The 15586-nt window shown below is 28.9% G+C and overlaps 1 pseudogene; it reads left to right on the top strand.

Annotated features, from left to right (window-relative positions):
* The first annotated feature begins 13869 nt into the window (after positions 1–13869).
* LOC140955255 (uncharacterized) lies at positions 13870–15268 on the top strand (annotated as a pseudogene).
* Positions 15269–15586: the final 318 nt, after the last annotated feature.

Here is a 15586-nt window from a genome sequence, read left to right on the forward strand (position 1 = left end):
ACAATCACTGATGTCTATACCGATGAAATCCTGTTCGTCGGTATCTCACAGAGAGTTCAAAAATAATTACAACAAAATGCCACAATCATCGACATCCATACTGACGACATCCTGTCCGTCGGCATATCACAGAGAGTTTGAAAATAATTACAAAAAAATGCCACAATTCCCGATGTCCATACCGATGGAATCCTGTCTGTCGGCATATCATAGAGAGTTCAAAAATAATTACAACAAAATGCCATAATCCCCGATGCCCATACCGACATAATTATTTCATCGGTAATTTGTCAGTGGACAAATTTTACAGACACAAATACCGATGGAATGTGCGAATTCCAAAGGGTGTGTATTGAACGCACCTTTGACCGTGTTAGATTACCGACAGACCGCGAAAAATATGGAGGGTAATTAAAAATTTCGGTGTGAAATTCAAAAATTGCCAATGTATTTTTAACCCGTTACCGACGGATTTAAGTATAATAATAATAATTTTTTATTTCCGTCGGTGAATCCGTCGGTAAAACTGTCCTATAAATTCCAGTGGCTGCCCCTTCAGTTCATTTTTTCTTTTCCTCTGTTTTTCACCTCAAAATTTTGATTTTTTTCCTCTCAATCCTTCAAGGCTTTCACCTAGAATCTCTCGCAAGATTTGTTGTGAATCTTCATCACATTAACAGGTATGTGTTTTCTTCTATTTTATTTTATTTTTAGTTATTTTTATTTTTGTTATATTTTTTTTTTGGTGTATTTTTTTGTAATGTAGATAAAGTTTTGAATTCAACACATTATTAAGGTATGTATATTTCTTTCCTAAAGTCTATAGTTTTTTTTTTAATTTATTGAATATTTTTTATTGTTGTATTGGCATAATCGTTATTAGTTAATTTGTTGAATATTTGTTGTTAATGTTGAATTTAACTTAGAATTAGTAATTGAATATGTTAGAATAATTAGTAATTTTACTCTATTATTGCATGATTTGTGTTTAATTATTTCCATTGATTTTAATTGTTAGTCTATAATTTTTTTTAATTTATTGAATATATTTTATTGTTGTATTGCCATAATTATTGATTAATTTGTTGAATTAATATTTTAATTTTGAATTTACCTAAGAATTAATAATTGAATATGTTGGAATAATTAGTAATTTTACTATATTATTGCATGATTTGTGTAGTTGTTTCCATTGATTTTAATTGTTAGTCTATAATTCTTTTTTAATTTATTCAATATATTTTATTGTTATATTTCCATAATTATTAATTAATTTGTTGAATTAATATTGTTAATGTTGAATTTACCTTAGAATTAGTAATTGAATATGTTGGAATAATTATTAATTTTACTTTATTATTACATGATTTGTGTTTAATTGTTTCCATTCATTTTGAATTTATTGTTTTGTTGTATTGGCATAATTATTGAATAATGTTTTGAATTATAATTGTTAATGTTGAATTTACCTTAGGATTAATAATTGAATATGTTGGAATAATTAGTATAGATTGAGTCAATTGGTTGTGGCATTTGTGAATATTTACAGGTTTGTGGATTTGGGTAGTATACAGTATAGGGAAGGTGCTGTCGATTTTTTTTTAACATTTGCATTTAATTATATAATTGTTTATATAAAATTGGGTAGATGTGGAGAATGAAAATCAGAGCTACTCGTTCACGTCCAATCGCAACAAGTTCGTTTAGCAGCGAGGACGATATTTCCTTAGGTGCCTCTCAAGAAGAGGCACCTACACCACCTGCGCTGTCAACCGATGCTGCCTCTTCCAGCACTGGTTCATAGTGCAAATGTAGCGTGCCTTCGCAGTGGAAGGACAACCTTTTAATGTAAGTTTGTTAAGGTTTTAGTTTTTTTTAAAAAATTAAAACATAATTTATGAAGTAATCACTATTTCATTTATTTTCAAGTTCACAAACATTGAGGCCGCCCGAGTAATATCATTGGCGTTTAAATCGTCGATGAAGATTCCATTGTTCCAATGGAGTCAGATATTAAGACATCCTGAATGGATGCCTCAAATCAATGCATGGTTTTCCAGATTTGAGGTTAATGTTAATATATAATTTTTAGCTTATTTCTAATAAATTATTAATATAATTGTAAATAAATTATTATTTTTTTTAAAAAATAAATTTTTATACACATGATCGATTCTGTTGGAACAATGAACATAACACTGTTGTGAGGAGGGTCTAGGAAAATCACGCGGCAACCAGGTAACATCGAAAACAAAACAATTTGTTTTTTAGAAAAAAATTTATGTTTCGATTGTAATTTTTTTCTTGCGTGAAGTTGGTTGCGTGATTTTTGGTACTAAGCCCAAAAAACGGCAAAAAAAAAACAGCGAGGGATAAGGGGTTCCAAGGCTGGAACGATGTTGCGGTTTGGAGGGATTTCAAACTGATATACATCCCGAAAGATATATGGCCACACCATCTTCAGCACGTGATATTTTAGCGGTTTACATGACGCTCACAGTCCGGTTCTGGCAACCGGAATTGGCCAATTCATGGCTCGGTGACAACGCACACTGGCTGCTCCGTTCCGTTTGCTGCACATGCGAAACTGATGGTAAGATTAACTTAAATGAAATATTTTGTTCAATTAATTTGTTAATAAATTGCAAAATGTTTGTTGTTAATAATTTTTTTTTCATTATAGGTATGTCTCTTGGACGTGAGCCGAGCCTGGTGGAGCTGTTTGTGGAGACGCACGTACAGAGTCAAGACCACCAAAAGAGGGCGCACTAGTTCATTGACAACCGTGCTCAACATTTTGTGGTATGTTTGTTCAACCATTTTATTTTGTAAGTTATTATTATGTTTATTGAATTGAATATGATGACTACTTTTTATTTTTTATTTTCAGGAGACCTATAATAATTGGTTGAGGGAGAGATACGGGGATCATCCAACGACCCATCCGGAATTCGATCCAGATTTGTGGATGGAGGTTGGATCGTCAGGTGGACCCAATAAAAATCGGGTTTACGAGCTCTCCAACACTACAGCTGACAACTTGCGGTTGGCCCGTAGTGCTTCAATCGTCGGGAGCTCCCAATCTAAGGAGTTCGTAGCCTTGCAGCAACACATGGCTCAACTCACCAAAAAATACGACCACCTATCAGAGGCGTATGCACAACTCAAAGAACAACAAAGAGTGGAGTCTGAACAACAAAGAGCAGCCTACGAACAGCTTTGCGAAATGGTCATAAACATGGCACAAGGTGGAACATGTGCGCCTAATCCTTTTTGGCAGTATGACCAGCAGCCTCCTCCTCCTCCTCCTCCTCCTCCACCTTTATATTAATTTTTAATAAACATTATTTACCTTTAAAATTTCATTTAATATTTTTTTGAAACACATTCATTTTGTAATGAATATTATTTAACTTTGATTTTTTTTTTGATGCTTAATATAAATTTTATTTGCATATTTGGTTTTTATTACCATTAATTTATATCATTTTATATTATGTATTCTAAATAATTTTTTTAAAAAAATAAAAAAAAATTACAAAGGGATTTACCGACAAAATTAATCTGTCGGCATTAGACAGTAGCCACCACCATCATCGACGAATTTACAGACAGATACATTCGGTCACTATTTCAAACATTCACCGATAAATTACCGACGGTAACTGTCCGTCGGTGAATTGTGATATCACCGAGGGATTAAAATTCATTGGTATATTTCAAATGGAAAAAAAAAAAATTTGGGGGCGCTTAATGAATATTATTTTACTTTGATTTTTTTTTTATGCTTAATATAAATTTTTATTTGCATATTGGTTTTTATTACCATTAATTTATATCATTTTATATTATGTATTCTAAATAATTTTTTAAAAAAAAAAAAAATTACAAAGGGATTTACCGATAAAATTAATCTATCGGCATTAGACAGTAGCCGCCACCATCATCGACGAATTTACAGACAGATACATTCGGTCACTATTTCAAACATTCACCGATAAATTACCGACGGTAACTGTCCATCGGTGAATTGTGATATCACCGAGGGATTAAAATTCATTGGTATATTTCAAATGGAAAAAAAAAAATTTGGGGGCGCAAATTTTGTCTGTAAAACTGTCGGCAAATGGTTTTTTGTTTTTTCGATCGATATAGTGATGAAATGTGGAACCATCGACGAAAGGTAAGCTGACGCACTTATTCCGTTGGTAAATAATTTACTGACATACTCTCAATCACACATTATTGGAATATTTCCATCGGTAAAACTATGAAGTCTTGTAGTGATTGTAAACACAACTAAATTAACCAATGAAGGCATATACTATAACTAGATCAGCATTTTGCCGTGATTTTAATGTGCAATCCATAGTAAAAAAAAAAAATCTAATTCTTTAGGTTGTTTTCTTTGTTTATTTTTTCTTTTTAATTAATTGTTTTTATTTGATTTATTTCGTTACTATTAATTTTTTTTCTATTTATTTATTACATTCTCATGACACGGATCCCAGATTTGACGGGCTAACTTGATTTGATAGGTTAACCTAGTTAATTCGGATTTCTTTTCTTTTTTTAATTAGTTTTTTCTTTCAATTTTTTTTAATATCGATTTAATTGAGAATTAAACTTCATAATATGTTGTGTTTACTTTTCATTAGATTATCGTGATCTCATGAGAGGATTTTACTGTACCTCTCCTCGCAAAGCACTATTAATTGAAATAGTGGTTTGCTTTGTTTTTCTTTGTTTTTTCCTTTTCAATTAATCTTTTTTATTTATTTATTCCTTAGTATTTTTTTCTCTATTTAATTATCACACTTTCATGACACAGCCTTACAACCAGACCCACATCCAAGGCTCTTGGGTCTGGTGTTGCAGTCAAACCCAAGGCTTTTGAGCCTAGCGTCGCATTCAAACACACTTAAACTTGGATCATGCAAGTTTAATATTATTATTAATATTAAAAATATTATTATTTTTATTATAATGAATATTAGTAATATAATAATTAATAAAATTTTAAAAAATATTATTAGTTATAGTCTTTTTCTTCTTCTTTTTTTCGTTGTGGATCGCATTATGCAAATCCATAGTAAAAGGTGGGTGCCTTTTAGTTATAAGTTTTTTTTTTTTTTTGGTTGTTTCTTTTAATTAATCTTTTTTCTTTTATTTAGTTAGTTAATATTAAATTTTTTTATATTTAGTTACCATACTCTTATGACCAGTATCCTAGGTTTGACAGGTTAACCTAGTTGATTCAGATTTCTTTTCTTTTTCTTAATTAGTTTTTTTCTTTCAATTTCATCTTTTAATATCGATTTGATTGAGAATTAAACTTAATGATTTGTTTTTATTTACTTTTTATTAGATTATCGTGATTTCATTAGGGGATTTTATTGTACCCCTCCTCGCAAAGCACTATTCATTGAAATAGTGTTTTGCTTTGTTTTTTTCCTTTTCAATTAACTTTTTTTTGTTTCATTTTATTCTTTAATATTAATTTTTTTTTATTTAATTATCAGACTTTTATGATACGACCTTGCAGCCAAACCTAAATCCAAGGCTCTGCGGTCTGGTGTTGTAGGCAGACTTAAGGCACTTAGGCATAACATTGTAAACAGAACCACTTAACATTAAGTCATACAAGTTTAATATTATTATTAATATTAAATATATTATTATTTTTATTATAATAAATATTGGTATATATAATAATTATAAAATTGAAAAAAATATTATTCGTTGTGTGTTTTTTTGCTTTTTTCATTATTTTTTTTCTTTATAATTTTTCTTTCTTTTTGTTTGATTTTAGTTTGTTAATATTAATTTTTTTTTATTAAGTTATCAAACTCTCATGACACGGATCTAAGGTTTAACGGGTTAACATGATTTGGTAGATTAACCGCGTTGATTCAATTTTTTTTTTCTTAAATAGTTTTTTTCATCCAATTTTATCTTTCAATATCGATTTGATTGAGAATTAAACTTCATGAATTGTTTTGTTTACTTTTCATTAGATAATCGTGATCTCATGAGGGGATTTGACTGTACCCTCATCGCAAAGTACTATTCATTGAAATAGTGTTGTGCTTTGTTTTTTTTTTTTTAGTTATTTTTTTTAATTTTTATTCTTTAATATTAAATTTTTTTCTATTTAATTATTACACTTTCATGATACGACCTTGCAGCTAAACCTATATCCAAGTCTTTTCGGTGTGGTATTGCAGCCACCCAAGGCTCTTGGGCATGGCGTTGTAGCCAGACCCGCTCAAACTTGGGTAATGTAAGTTTAATATTATAAATATTATTATTATTATTATTATTATTATTATATATTATTATTATTATTATTATTATTACAATGAATACTGCTATATAATAATTTATAAACTTGAAAAATATTATTGGTTATAGGATTCTATTTTTGCATTTTCATTGTTTTTTTTTTTTTTTAATTAATCTTTGTTTTTGTTTGATTTAGTTCGTTAATATTAAAAAAAAATTATTTAGTTATCATACTCTCATGACACGGATTTTGGGTTTGACGGGTTAACCCAGTTGATTCAGATTTTTTATCTTAATTAGTTTTTTCATCTAATTTTATCTTTTAATATCGATTTGATTGAAAATTAAATTTCATGAATTATTTTGTTTACTTTACATTAGATAATCGTGATATCATAGGGGGATTTTATTGTACCTCTCCTCACAAAGCACTATTCATTGGAATAGTGCTTTGCTTTGTTTTTTTTTCTTCGTTTTTTTCCTTTCCATTTAGGCCTCGTTTGTTTCATGGAAAATAGGTTTTTGAAAATCACTTTCCAAACTTTCTTGTATTTGTTTTTCATTAGAAAAGTTGGTTAACGGAAAACACTTTCTAGTCAAAGAAAAATTTGGCTTGGTTTTTAGAACAGTGTTTTCCATTTATTTTGGGTGGAAAACACTTTTCAAAAAATATGAAAAATTTAGAATTGTTATGTTATTTGTTGATTATATCAAATTTGATCCTCAAACTTTTGATTGCTATATATTTTGTTTTGAAACTTTTGTTTTCAATTTCATCTCTTAGAATTTAATTTTTATATCAACTTTGGTTCTCATTTTTATGATTGTTATTTACTTTTCTCTTATTATTTTATTAATTGAAATTTTTTTTATCTATCAGATTTGGTACATATTCTTTTTATTGTTATTTATTTTATTTGAGATAATTTATAAAATTAGATTGTTTTTCTATTTTATTCCCATTCAACTTTTTTAATTTGAAAGATTTGTTCCTTATTATTTTAATAAACTTAAAAAATATCAACAATTTATTTTCCAACTCATTTTCCATAACATAGCCAAACATTGAAAAATATTTTCCAACTTATTTTTCATAATACTACCAAACATAAAAAAATAATTCACTTTTCATAAATCTATTTTTCAAAGAAACCATTTTCCAAAAAGAAACTACTTTTCAGCAAACAAACAAGGGCTTAATCTCTGTTTTTTTTTCTTTTTTTTTTGAATTTCATTCTTTACTATTAAATTTTTTTTCTATTTAGTTATGATATTTTCATGACATAAACTTGCAACCAGGCTCATATCCAAGGCTCTTGGGTCTAGTATTGTAGCCACATCCACTTAAACTTAGGTTATTCAAGTTTAATATTATTATTAATATTAAAAAAAATATTTTTTTGTATTATAAATATTATTATTTTTATTATAATGAATATTGCTAATATAATAATTAATAGATTTGAAAAAATATAATTAGTTATAGGTTTGCTTTTGCTTTTTTCTTTATTTTTTTCTTTTAATTTTTTTTTAATTTAGTTAGTTAATATTATTATTTTTTTTATTTAGTTATCATATTCTCATGACATGGAACTCAAGTTTGATAGGCTAACCAGTTGATTCATATTTTGTTTTCTTTTTCTTAATTTGTTTTTTCTTCTAATTTAATATTTTAATATCTATTTGATTAAGAATTAAATTTATGATTTGTTTTGTTTACTTTTTATTAGATTATCATAATTTAATAAGGGGAGTTTACTATACCCCTCCTCGCAAAGCACTATTCATTGGAATAGTTCTTTGCTTTGTTTTTTTCTTTTCAATTAATTTTTTTTTAATTTTATTTTTTAGTATTAAATATTTTTCTATTTAGTTATCATACTTTTATGACACGACCTTATAGTCATATCCACATTCAATGCTCTTCAGTCTGGTGTTGCAGCCAGACCCAAGGCTTTTGGGCTTGGTGTTGTAAAGAGACTCATTTAAACTTGGGTGATACAAGTTTAATATTATTATTAATATTACAAATATTATTATTTGTATTATAAATATTATTATTTTTTATTATAATTAATATTGCTAATATAATAATTAATAAATTTGAAAAAATATTATTAATTTTGAAAAACAACCATATATTTGATTTGAACGGTAAAATTTAAAAACTATAAGAACTTGGGTCAGGCATATATTATTATTAATATTATAAATATTATTAGTATCATTATTATTAATATAATTATAAATAAATTTGAAAAAATAATTATTACTATTGAAAAAAAATCATAGATTTGATTTGAAAGGTAAAATTAAAAATTATTGTTGTTGTTATTGTTGTTGTCATTGTTGTTATTCTTATTGTTATTATGATTATTAGTGTTATTCTTATTCTTAATATTGTTATTATTTTTATTATTATTGAATTTGAAAATAATATTATTACTAATAAAAAACCATAAATTTGATTTGAAGGGATTTAAAAACTATAAGAACTTGAGTCAAATAAATTTAATATTATTATTATTATAAATATTATTAGTTTTATTATTATTCAAAAAAACCAGACCCTAAAAACTTGGGTTTGGCTAAGGCGCCAGACCCAAGTTTATAATCATTAGTATTATTTATATTGTTATTATTATTGTTATCATTATCATTATTTTTAATAATTTTTTAAAAAAATATTATTATTATCGAAGAAAAACCATACATTTGATTTTAAGGGATAAAAAAACTATAAAAACTTGAATCAAACAAGTTTATTATTATTGTTATTATTATTATTATTAATTTGTATTATAAATATTACTATTGGTATTACAATTAATAATATAAATATTACTCTTGAATCATACGCTACAACTAGACCTAAGGTTTTTGGGTCTAGCTTTGCAGATAAATTTAACACTCTTGAATATTAATACTTGTTTATATTTTTATGTCAAAATACATTAATATATGGTGTAGTACGAGCCACCCCCACTAGTTCCTATCTAACTTTTGGGGTTCGTTAATCCTCATGTCTACAACTTGTATAATTGGACCAAATTACTTGAATAAAGTTACTTATTATTTGAGGTCAGTTCTATTATTAGACATGCACATAATCTATATATAGATTTGAGGTCAGTTCTATTACTTAGACATGCACTATAGTACGGCAAAACTTTTAATCACCAGGCTAACTTTATAGTAGTAAAAAGTATTTAAGCTCTTACATAAGTTAATAAATAAGAGAATTTTGTTAAGAAATTAGAACTATTTAAGCTCTTACATAAGTTAATAAATAAGAGAATTTTGTTAAGAAATTAGAACTATTTAAGCTCTTACATAAGTTAATAAATAAGAGAATTTTGTTAAGAAATTAGAACTATTTAAGCTCTTACATATTTATATGTATTTATATAAATATAGATTGTACCCACCAATACTTTTGTATTAATCCATGTTAAGTAAAGCTTGAAGCCTGGGACCAAATTACATGAATGAAGTTATTTATTGCTTGAGGTCAAATCTCTTACTAGACATGCACGTAATCTATACAAATTACAACAAAGCTCTTTTCGCTAGCCCAACTTTATAGTAGTAAAATGTATTTAAATTTTTATATAAGTTCATAAATAAGACAATCGTGTTAAAATAAAATTAGAACTATGTTAGTGTGATTTAATATGTATATGTATTTATATAAATGTAGATTGGACCGACCAATACTTTTATATTCATCCATTTTAAGTAAAGCTTGAAGCCTTGGACCAAACTACATGAATGAAGTTATTTATTGCTTGAGGTCAAATCTCTTACAAGACATGCACATAATCTATACAAAATTCAACAAAACTGTTTTTCGCTAGCCTAACTTTATGTAGTAAAATTTATTTAAATTTTTATATAAGTTCATAAATAAGGTAATCATGTTAAAATAAAATTAGAACTATGTTAGTGTGATTTAATATGTATTTGTATTTATATAAATGTAGATTGCACCAACCAATACCTTTGTAATTAACACAACTGTGGCTGAAATGGCAAGATTGCAAGGAGTTTTCTCGATAAGGTTTGAAAAATGGATGTTGTGCTAGAAATGTTAGTTTTGTTTAATGTTATGTAATTCAAAGTTTAATAAAGCTGTGGCTCTTAATGTGCATCGCAGTGAATCGATGCCTTATGTTAAAGAATATCACATTTTAAGAAGGTCACTTTTGGAGAAACATTACAAGAATCGTCTTTTCAAATAGACTAAATTCTCAACTCATGAAATAAAACTGGCTAACATCATCAAGAATGAATAAATTTTTTCTTAATTAGAATATGGCCAACTAACAACTCCCTCTCGTTGTTTTTCAATAATTCTCTCTTTTTTCTCAAACCTAAAATCTAGAATGTAACAAAATATTTGAAACCAAAATATTAACTTGTTAAACTAAAAGGATTAAAAATCTTTTTGGCATATATATTTAGGCAAGAAGGCGTGTTTTCAACAGTAAAAAAAATGCCCTTTTTTTCTTACCTTATGGTAGAATTGGCCCCCAGATATATTTTTTTACAAGCATTAAAACTAAATTTTTTATGTATAAAATTGAGTATTGACCTGTCTGGATGTTATTTTGACACCCTAAAAACCTCATACAAAAAAAATAAAAATTATTAAATCAAATCCTAATTAACCGCAATGTTAAAAGACATACACGCAAAAAAAAAAAAACAAGTGAACAAAATAGAAGAACACTAAAAGAAAAAAAAAGGTTAATTGTTTAAACAATAACCAAAAAATAGAAACCTTGCATCCTTTTTCTTTTTAGATTAGTCCCTGAACTCTCTCTTTTTTGCAAACAATAAAACATTTGTTTTTTCAAAACTAAGAACCAAATCGATGTTAGAATGATTTTTTTAACACCACAATAACTTAGTAGATAAAAAAATTAAAACAAATAACAAATCCAAATTCTATGCCAAAATAATGTCAAATGATAATTTTTTTTAAAAAAAATCGAATGACCAAATTAGAAGGAAAAGTAGAATTGTTGCAATCCACGATGCATTATATCTTGGTGCATAGTGGATTGCACAATGTTTTTGGCATGAGATTTCTGTTAATTTATGAAATTTCACAGTTGTGATTATTCATTGAACAACATTCTAAAAAGAAATAATAACAAGTAACAAGTTTTGCATTTAAATAAACATGTTTTTTGAATGAATACTTATATTGGTTTATGGTAGTAATGGCTTATGAAAGTCATGTCCATTAAAATAAAATATTTGGAAGGAAACATTGTTTCATAATATGATAACTCACAAAAATGGTTAATGTCACGACCTGATTTTTGAATGCATGATCGACACATAAACAAGGTCCCCATCTAGGTTTTTATACCTATGTAAATCCAAACTTGCATACAAGCTTTTTCATCTATATAAAAAAAACAAAGTTCTACGCAACATGATAACATAAATAATTTCATAATATAAATTGATTATATCAATATAAGAGTTAGTACAAATATCATAATTTTAGAGCATTAATTAGATATAACGGAAAAGTACTAATTATAACTAAAAAAGCAGGTTCTGAAGCCTAACAAAAGTAACTTGCTAGCAAGTTATAAGCCTTTAAAAAATAAGTAATGAGAGAGTGAATCCAACAACTCAGTAAGCACTACCAGAAAATCGGTGAAAACTAACAGAATTATCGATGAAACAATTACCGATAAAAAAAATTTCATCTCTACTTCTATCGGTATTTACTGACAAAAAATATCGTCGATGATACGGTCGGCATATTCTGATGGACTATTTCCATCAATATATACCGACCATATCACCAACGGATTATATAGTTTTTTGGAAAGTTGCAACGTTGTGGTGACATGGATTTTTTTTAAATGATTTTACGGACGAAATGACCGATGGATTCAAATCGGGATCTCCATACAGTGATATGGCAAATTCACCAACGAAATCATCGATGGAATGTGTCCGTCAGTGATTCCATCGATAAAAGCCAATATATACCCACTCTATCGACACTCTCTTTCTTTATTTCTCCTTCTTCTTCCCCATCCCACCTCTCCCCTCCCAAACTGTAGCCAACCACCCATCCCAACTCTCCCCCTCTTTTGAACACAAGCACTCAAGTTTCTTATACTTTTTACGTGGTCACAACAATAATATTCGTTCTTGTGGACTTTATCATTTTTTGTAAGTAAATATATTCTTTTTTATTTTAACGTTTAAATTTGAATTGTTTTTAGTATTTTTTTTTTTGTTAACATAAGTACTTGTTTGATTGTTATTTGTCAAAAAAACTTGTAGTATGAATGTATAATTTTATAGTTGTTATAGTTTTTTTTAGAATTTATCATATTATATTTGTTTGTAAATTGTTGAAACTTTGTTTGAATTAAACCGAATTAGATGTGTTGTGATGAAATAAATAATAGCTTGTTTAATGGGTCCGTTTTATTTTTTATCAATTCTATTACGAAGTTGTGATTTCTGTAAATTTATATATGTATAAATTTATATGGATGTTGATAGTTGATAATTGATAATGAATATTTAAATTAAGCTTTTTTTTAGTTGGATAATGACGGGGCAAACCAATATTTTTGTTATGTTTATTTATGTAACATAGTTAATTAATAATGTTGTCGTCATAATTTTTTGACATAAGTCATGGATGATCATTCATGGATGTATCGGGACTCACCCCAAGGATTGCGGAGGATGGATTATTGTAACAGGGATTAGGGTTTTATTAATTTCGCAACATCTATCCCAAGAAATTTTATTAATGGCAGCATTAGGTGTCCATGCAGAAAGTGTAAAAATAAAAAGTTTTTGCATCAAGATGTTGTAACAATGCATCTTCTAACCAAAGGGTTCATGGACAATTACCTGTGTTGGTATGCACACGGGGAACTATTTGTTCCTAATGAGAGTATGGTAGACAGAGTGGTTGGGTCAACTTCTAGTGTTAGCAACATGCATGAAGTTGGAAATGACAACAGGAATCCTTACAGGAACATGGTTATGGATGGAATGAGAATGAGTGAAGGTAATGTCAATGAATGTCCAATCATAAAAGAAGAATCTAATGCAAATACAGCTAGGTTTTTTGGTCTATTAAAAGATTCTGACGAACCATTATGGGATGGCTGCACGAACCACAGTAAATTATCGGCTGTATCACAAGTGTTCACTCATGAACCATTGAGTAAGGCTGGTTATGACAAGATTATTGAATGGGCAAGAAGCATTTTACCTGAAGAGAACAGGTTGAAAGAGAACTTCTATGCTGCCAAGTCCATGATGAAACCCCTCGGTTTAGGATACCAAAAAATTGACATGTGCCCTAACTTTTGCATGTTATACTACCTTGAAAATGCTAAGTTGACCGAGTGCATGACATATGGGCATTCCCGTTACAAACCTAGAACTAGCTGAAGGAAGACTCTCGTGGCATATAAAAAACTTAGATATTTCCCAATCACACCTATACTGCAAAAGTTATTCATGTGACTAAGAACTGTTGGGCACATGACATGCCACCAATCACATCATGTGGTTGATGGAGTGATGGTGCATCCTTCTAACGGCGAAGCCTGGAAACACTTTAACAGTATGCATCCTCACTTTTTAGCTGAATCAAGGAACATGAATCTTGGGTTGTGTACAGACGGATTCAACCCATTTGGATCATTTGCTGCTCTTTATTCTTATTGGCCGATTATATTAACGGTTTATAACTTGCCACCGGAGATGTGTATGAGGCTGGAGTTCATGTTTTTATCTATGGTCATACAAGGTCCGAGCAGTCGAGGGCGGAATATAGATGTTTGTCTTTGTCCATTGATTGATGAGTTGACGTAGTTGTGGTTCTTTGAAGCTTTGACTTATGACATCTCGAGGAAACAGAATTTTGTTATGAGAGTGGCTTTGATATGGACTATCAATGATTTTCCAGCTTATGGAATGGTTTCTGGTTGGAGCACGCATGGAAAGCTAGCATGTCCATATTATATGGAGAACAACAAGGCATTCACGCTAACAAATAGGGGTAAAGCTTCTTTTTTTTACTGTCACCATCATTTCTTGCCACTGAATCACAGGTACAGAAAGAATAGAAAGGATTTCTTTGCTGGTAGAGTTGAAAAGGGTGTTGCACCCCCACGTCTTTCCAATGAAGAATTGCTTGATGTTGTGTTAGAGTATGGTGACATTGTGTTTTTGTCTCTAATAAGGTAAGCATAAGTTTTCTGGTTTTGATTTGACCCATAATTAGGTGAAGCGAAGTATATTTTGGGAGCTTTCTTATTGGAAGACCAATCTTCTCCGCCATAACCTTGACGTCATGCATATTGAAAAGAATGTGTTTGAGAACATTTTCAACACCGTCATGGATGTGAAGGGGAAGACAAAGAACAACATCAAGGCTAGATTGGATGTAGCGTTGTTTTATAATCGTAAAAATATAGAGTTGGTTTGTGATGGGTCACGGGTCGCAAAACCAAGATCAAGCTTCATGTTAGATAAAAACATATAACTACTAGTTTACAAATGGCTTAAAAGTCTGCGTTTCCTCGATGGACATGCCTCGAACATATCAAGGTTGGTTAATACGGAGGAATGCAGATTATATGGAATGAAGAATCATGACTACTATATGTTTATGCAAACACTCATCACATTAGCTTTTCATGATTTGTTGCCAAAAAGGATATGGGATGCACCAACGAAGATCAGTCATTTCTTCAGAGATATATGCTCCAGCAAGTGAATGTTGATCACATTGAAAGGCTTGAAATGATTATCGTCGAGACATTATGCAAACTTGAGATGATATTCCCTCCATCATTTTTTTGACTACATAGAGCATCTTCCCGTACATTTACCATTTAAGGTAAAAGTTGGAGGACCGGTCCAGTACAGATGGATGTATCCATTTGAGTGGTTAAATATTACAGTTGCTATGTAATTCATAATGAAACATTTTTTTTTGTTTTTTTTAATTGATAATTTTTTATTAATTCATGAGGTTATACAACAATAAAGAATATATATACAAATATGGCTTTAAGTTTTCTCAAAAAAAAAAAATATCAAAATGCAATGAGCATGATGCTCTATACTATGGGATAATCAATTGCCACAAGTTGATGACTTCCCCGACCAACTAGGGTTCATATACGATGTGCACAAAAACTAACACTACCTTGTTAGCATGGGTATTTTGACTGGCATACCATAGATTCATATCATAATCACATAGATAAATTCATATATCAAGGCTCAA

The sequence above is a fragment of the Populus alba genome, chromosome 1 (assembly GCF_005239225.2).
Source record: "Populus alba chromosome 1, ASM523922v2, whole genome shotgun sequence".
Lineage (NCBI taxonomy): Eukaryota > Viridiplantae > Streptophyta > Magnoliopsida > Malpighiales > Salicaceae > Populus > Populus alba.